The sequence below is a fragment of the Triticum dicoccoides genome, chromosome 4A (genome assembly GCF_002162155.2).
Source record: "Triticum dicoccoides isolate Atlit2015 ecotype Zavitan chromosome 4A, WEW_v2.0, whole genome shotgun sequence".
Taxonomy (NCBI): Eukaryota; Viridiplantae; Streptophyta; class Magnoliopsida; order Poales; family Poaceae; genus Triticum; species Triticum dicoccoides.
This window is the reverse complement of record NC_041386.1, coordinates 618,159,055-618,165,928: the sequence shown is the minus strand read 5'-3', so window position 1 is coordinate 618,165,928 and position 6,874 is coordinate 618,159,055. Positions and strand designations below refer to the sequence as shown.

At 51.8% G+C, this 6,874-nt stretch overlaps 1 pseudogene; it reads left to right on the top strand.

Moving 5' to 3' along the window:
* Positions 1–3,438: 3,438 nt before the first annotated feature.
* LOC119283848 lies at positions 3,439–5,452 on the top strand (annotated as a pseudogene).
* Positions 5,453–6,874: the final 1,422 nt, after the last annotated feature.

The window sequence follows — 6,874 nt, the reverse complement described above, 5'->3', positions numbered from 1 at the left end:
GACACTGATGTGATGATCGAGGTCCTTGACCACGGGTATGGTTACTTGACTGGTTTTGACTCTGCAGAGTTTGTACTCTTTATCCACAGCCAACGGATTTCAGTAGTCACCAAGGACTAGTTCCGTTTACGGTATTTTAGAAGAAACACGTCTAACCAGTACACACCCATTCCACATTCTGCTGCCAGGAATCACCCTAGGCAACGTTCACAAAAAACTTTAAGACGGGGAGGCCACAACCTCGACTATCATGGGATCAAATTTATATCGCGCGCTCTAAGGGGTGCCCCCCTCTCGGTCCCAACCGGAAACACCCATGCTCCTGACCGGATGACGGGCTTTAATCCAGGGCCATGGAACCCTCATCACGGCCCCTCTATTTGGTGTGTACAAGGAAAGAGGTTTGCAACTTACTAAACCGCATTCTTTGTAGAAAACATGTGGTAGCACGGAAGGGGACGAACGGGAACAAGATTTGATCCACGTTAACACTGGAGTTACACGGTTGACATAAGAATGGTATGCTTCAACAATACTAGCTTACAACCTATCATTCCACCACATGATCAGGTTATCTCACCATCATATGAACACATCAAACTTCGAAGCTCACCTGTAGCTTGCCTTGCATGCAATATAACATTCACTAATGCTTATATAAACATGACATGAGAAAACTACTCAAGCAAACATGCAAAACACTCATCATATCAAAGGTTCAAACATGCTTGCCTAGTTTGGAGTAGTCGGAGTCTAGCTCGGCGAAGTTTGCGGTTCCGTCACCTCCTTCGGTATCTATGGTATAAAAAATCGGATACTAACGTGAATACCGTGCGTGCATAAAAATTGTTCCAACTATTTTTCAAATAAATATGATAAAAAACTAGACAGAAAAATAAAGATGACAGAAAAAGAATCAACTAAAAATCATCTTTGGTTTAAAAGTTATTAAGATTTTAGTCCAGGGACTCATCTGTGATGAAACAGAAAATTTACAGGGGCTAGTTTAGAAAAACAGAAAACACTTCGGTTAAAAATACGCCAGCCCAAAGGGAAAACGTACTTTGCCCGAAGGCGCTTTCAGAAAACGTTTCAAATAGAGGAGGGGCTGACGAGGGGGTCCCACCCGTCGTGTTTAAAAATTTGAAAAAGAAACAGAGCACACCGGCGCCCGAGGATTGCGGTGGTCACCGGCGTCGATCCACGGCGAGGTAGGGGAAACTGAGAGTACCTACGGGTTCACGGAGCTCTTCCGCGTCTGTGGGTGGAGTTGGTCGTCGGCGAGCACCACATCGAGGGCTGCAGACGCCAAATTGAGGCTAGGGTCAGAAGAGTGGGAGCACTAGGAGGCTACTGGCAAGGTTTGGGAGGCGGGGGTGCCCTCACCGGAGCGAATCGTGCCGGAGCCCGAAGCGGATCGGGGCGGCCGGAGTTGGGGAAGAAGGCTCTCCCGAGGCCCTCTGATGAGCGTGGCGAGGTTCTGAGGAGAGGAGGTGAGGTGCTGGGTTGAGGACGAGCTCGGGGTCGCTATTTATATTCGGCCCGAGGCGGTTGCCGAGAACGGGATAACTCCGACGAGCGATTACGACGAGGCAGTGGTCGGGCTGGAGGTTTAGGTGATTGGGCATCATCATGTTGGTCCACTGGTTCTGTTCAAGGGCTAAACTTGGTATGACTAGGGTGATACTCCAAGCTCTCGACGGAACGGCCTCACGGGCACGTCAGCGGCAGGGAGCATGCTCTGTGCTTTCCAGGCCACGACGACAGCTCTGCAACACGTACAGGGAAGGGGACGGCCACGCGGAGGCTCTTGGAGGATTGGGCGGTGCTGGACGGCGCCGTTCCACGCTGAGCCTCTGTGGCGGCCGCAGCGAGTGTTGCTGTCGCCGCTCACGGGGGCGATGTACCCCTGCCAGCTCACCGCCGACGCTCGCAACCGTCCAGGCAACCGTGCGGCGCGATGGATAAGGAGGGGAGCAGTGAGCAAGGCGCCAATGCGCGCACTGGCGAGATCGACGCCAAGTTCTGAAGAAAACGACACCGACTGAACCAAAACACTGAAACTCTGAATTTTGACAGGAACAGTGCATGCCAACTGTTCGACGAAATGATTTAGGCACGTGAAAAAAATTTCTGGAGCTGGGACTTGGTGAGGTGGTCTCTTGATGCATCTAGAGGCTGCCTGATTTATCTCAGATTTTTAGGAAGAGAAAAAGAATGAATTTCACCAAAAATGGCAAATCTGGTCCAAACTTGCAGTAAGCAAATTTTGGAAAAATTTGAACTGTGCACCAGTGGATCTTGATGGATCTTGGTTGAGGGTACCAAGGACTAGTTGGGGTAATTTGCTTGGGCTCAGAAACTTAAAGGATCAGGTACTTCCTTTGTAAATCCCAAGAATCCAAACTAAATTACAGAAAAATGTTTGAGGATAAATCAAATAGAAATAAAATCTAAAAGAGGTTGAAACTTGCTGGAATTGGATGTTTGACTTGACCGAAGGTAGAGAGCTGGGTTTGGAAGAAAGATTTCAACATGTGACATGGCAAAAGAGAAAGGTTTGAATGGGAAAAGAATAAATCCAAAATCCATAGGATTTCTTTTTAATAGAAGGAATTGTAAAAACTTTCCAAAAATCATTTTGGGTTGAGCCAACACAAGATGGAAATCCCTCAAGACCAAAGATCAAGATTTGGATGAACCCATAAAAAATACTTGTCATAAATGAAAATTTTGAGAAGGAGAGTCTTTTAGAAAAATTTTAAATAACCTCCTTCAAATCAAATAAATAATTTGATAAAACCAAATCAAAATTTTTGGAGTGTTACATTGAGCAAGCCAGGTATTGCTCAAATACACTAGGCAACAGTTGAGGGCATGTCAGGCAACTGACTCATAAAACTCCAGCAAAAGTCTGACAACTGAATCACAAACTTAAGCAAAAAAGACATATCTGTAAAAACAAACATGAGCGTCGAGCCACAGCACACAACCTCATACACACACATTTCAACAATAGGAAACTACAGCATAGGTACATTGTTGCATGAAAAAAAAGGTGCTAGGCAACTATATGAGCAGCCTATGAGCGGTTGTTGTGCAAGTCAGCAGATCAACAACCTATGCACGATAACATCTCCATTCCCCTCCCTCCACACGCGACGACATCCAACTGAGCATCACCAAGCCTTGAATGCCCTCGAATCCTATCTCACCAGTACCCAACCCAAAACTCTTCCTAATCAGTTCCAAAACAGTTAACCTATGCATAATCTCTTCCCTAATCTCTTACAAGGGCAAAGGTACTCAGTGATTTCGCCTAAAACTTAGTAGATCTGACAAGCCTACACAAAAATGGGATCGAGATGAACTGTCCTGGGATTCTGCCCTCTGCCCAACAGCAAGGCGATTCTGCTCCTCCGCGCGAACCACACGGCGATGGCGCGCGCGTCGTTCCTCCTCGGCCGCGTCTCCGGCGCTGCAGCGCCTTCCGCCTCCGACTGCTATGTGCTGCGGGTGTAGGCATATGGCCCCGGTCGCCGCACCACGCGCAACATCCAGCTTAACCCCTCCCTTCACGCCGTGCATGCTATCCCTTCCTCACTCCGGCGGAAGACGGCCGCCCAATCGCCGCCATGCCGCCGGCTGCTCTGGATTTGGGGGATTGGAAGGAAAGGTGATGCGCTCCCCTGCGCCCGGGAACAGTTTCGAAATGGGAGGAAACGGAAGTGGGGAGGGGGAGACGAACTGCAAGGACCCACGACCGCTCTAAGCACCCAACGGGTCTCGACCGCGACGCGACGACCAGGGGACACCTGGTGCACGCATCGATAAAAGGTGGTTTTCACTTGGGAAGCACGCGGGCCGCGAGATCAGGATCGGACGGTGCGCGAGCGCGTTTGCTCTGTAAGACAAACGAGCCAGCGCCCACTTTTTAGGTTTTAGGATTTGCAAAAGGCTCACCGGAGCGGAGAAGCTATGGTTTTGCTGCTTTGGCAGCGTAAGCATGACGCCAGCCAGACACACGCGTTCGTATGAGCCAGCTCCGCGTGGATACATGTATGATCGCACTGGATCCATTTTAGCTACGGACTAGGAGTAGATCATTGCTGCGTTTTGATCCTTCTTTCTTACAGCCGGTCATATATACAACTCCTATCCGAATCCTGGGCGGGCTCAGAGCCTCACCCTCCAACCTCCCTCCTTTTCCGGAAGGAGGGAGTAGCTACATACCCAGGCAAGGCCAGCTAGGGTTACGTTCTAACACACCCAGGCACGATCTAACAGACGCGCACATGCATTCCATTTTACGTTCGGATTGCTGCGTTCCATCTTCAGGTCGTAGTTGATAGTACGTAGGGCCGATCATACATACAACTCCTATCCATATAAGCTAAGCCTAAGCTAGCTACGTACCCAGCTAGGCAAGGCAAGCAGCTAGCAAGCCAGGGTTACACGCACGATCCATCCATCTCGTGCCCTAGCTACTGCGTACCTAGCTAGCTCTGCGATGGCCGACGACAAGCTGGATCCTCCCGCCGGCTACGCCTTCGACCCAGCCGAGCACGAGCTGATCACCAAGTTCCTCCGCCCACGGATCGCCGACGCCTTCTTCGCCAGCCGCCTCATCCACGAGTTCGACGCCTACTCCGCCGCCCCCGGCGACCTCGTCGAGATGTATCAACACGCGCAAGGAACGGACAAGGGCGACGGGAAAGGGGGCGTCTGGTACTTCTTCACCCCTGCCCGTCGTCACCAGACCAAAGGCGGCCGCGGTGGCGGGAGGCGGCAGCGCGGCGTGGCCGACGCTGGCGAGGGTTACTACTGGCACTCGGAGAAGGGCGGGATCCCCGTGCTAGACAACCAAGGTAAACTCGTAGGCCATAGACGAAACCTCAGCTACGTCAAGAAGTTGCCGGGAGAGAAAGAGAGGATCAGGATCGGCTGGTGCATGAACGAGTACAGCGATGACAAGCAAGACGGCTTGGTGCTCTGCAAGGTCTGCGTGTCTCGTCACAGGAGCGAGACCACATACGACGAGGTAATCAATGCTCCCGGTTCCAGGAAAAGGAAGGCCGCCGAGGTCCAGCACCCGGATGCTCCACGTCCCCAAACCCCACGCCGCCAGGAACCGCCGATCGTCCAACAACCCGGGAAGCTTCACGAGTATGGGCGCTGGTTCATGTCCGACGAAGGTGAGACGTTGTTGCCGCCCGGAGTAGTGGACGACGGCAGCGTGGATCCAGGCGGGTTCTTCACCGCCAACATGCTTCAAGATTTTCCCGAGCTCCATGACGCTGCGGTGGCACAGGGGATCTTGCCCGGCAAACTCGACGGTGAAGTCCAAGAAGGCACTAGCGCTGCAGAGGATGAAGACGACGCCTTCAGGTGCACGTTAGATGAGCTGCTCGGCTTGTGCGACGACACGACTGTGGCATGCCCTACCATGTGATGGCCGAATGTACCATGGAAGACCGCGACATCTGCAGCCAGGAGATGTTTCAGGATATAGAAGCTAGTGTAGCTCAATGGTCTACTTGCTAGTCTAGCTTTGATGTATGTGGTGATTAAGAAGCAAGATGTTGCTAATTGTACTGGTGATGAACAAGGCAGCAATTCATGTGCAGATTAATTGATTTTTTTTTATATGTTGACTTTCGATCTTCTTAAGCTTGAAGACATCTTTGCTAGTTAATAGAGCATGCATGGACGATGAGATCAGCCCTCTTTGATGCAAAACAAAGCCTGGATGATCTATCATCCAAGATGCTTGCGTAGTGCTAGGCCTTTCCATTTCGCTAGTTAACTCAATGCACTCTCGTGCATATATAAGCAAATGCTAATTTTCTACCATGTCGTTTTCGCCTGTCTCTCTGCATGTGCGTGGTCTCGAAAAGCATAAAGATTGCTTGTTTGGTTAATTGTCTGGATAGATGAGTCGATGCAATCAAAACATACTCACTGTGAGCATGTACAATCTAAGACAGCCTTATCATATACACCATCTTTTACAATAGGTAGAATTGTCTTATCTTATTACCAAGAGATCATCTTTTAGCGAAGAAAAGGTACTCTTATTTATTTCTCCTCGAACTCGACAATTATCCTAAGTGACATTGCTAAGACCACACCACTATGCCCGAACTTAAGACATATACCATATGTGCATCACCTTCTTCACATCTGATTACCCATGCATATGTGTCCATGTTAGAAATAATCTTGATGATACACATAATTAGATCCCCCTCCCGCGAGCGACGCGGAGGGGAAACCCTAGCCGCCAACCCCCGGGCCCCCCTCCCCCCACCTCTCCCCTCGCCGCCGCCGGCTCGCGCGGAAGGGCGAAGCCCTGTCTGCGTCGGCGGCGGCGGGGCCTGTCTTCCCCTGCTCAGACGGTGGCTGGCGCGGGCCGGCGAGGTCGAGCGGCGGCGTGGCGCTAGCAGTGGGTGCAGCGGCGGGTGGCGGGGCCGGTGCCTGGCCGCGTGGGCAGCGTGCAGGCGACGGACGTGGAGCTGGCTCCGGGGGTCTTCCCGTTGGCCCCTTGAGCGGGATCTGAAGCGATGGCCTCCTCCCCGGTGCCTCTTCCTGCCCCGCCCGTCTGCATTGCCGGCATCCGTATGCCTGGCTCTGGCAGACGGTTGGGGAGGGAGGGTTGGATGGGCATGGACCGGGGGAAACCCTTGGCTGGCTGCTGCGGCCACGATGTCGGCGGCACTTCGGCGTCGTTCTCCTCTGGTGGCGGCATCAAGGTCCTTCCCTCACCCACTACCTCCGCGACCTGGGCGAAAGCCCAAACTCTATGGTTGGGTGGTGATGACGCACCAGTGCCATTATTCTTCTTGAAGGAACCACCTTTGCTCGGCGGAGGGGC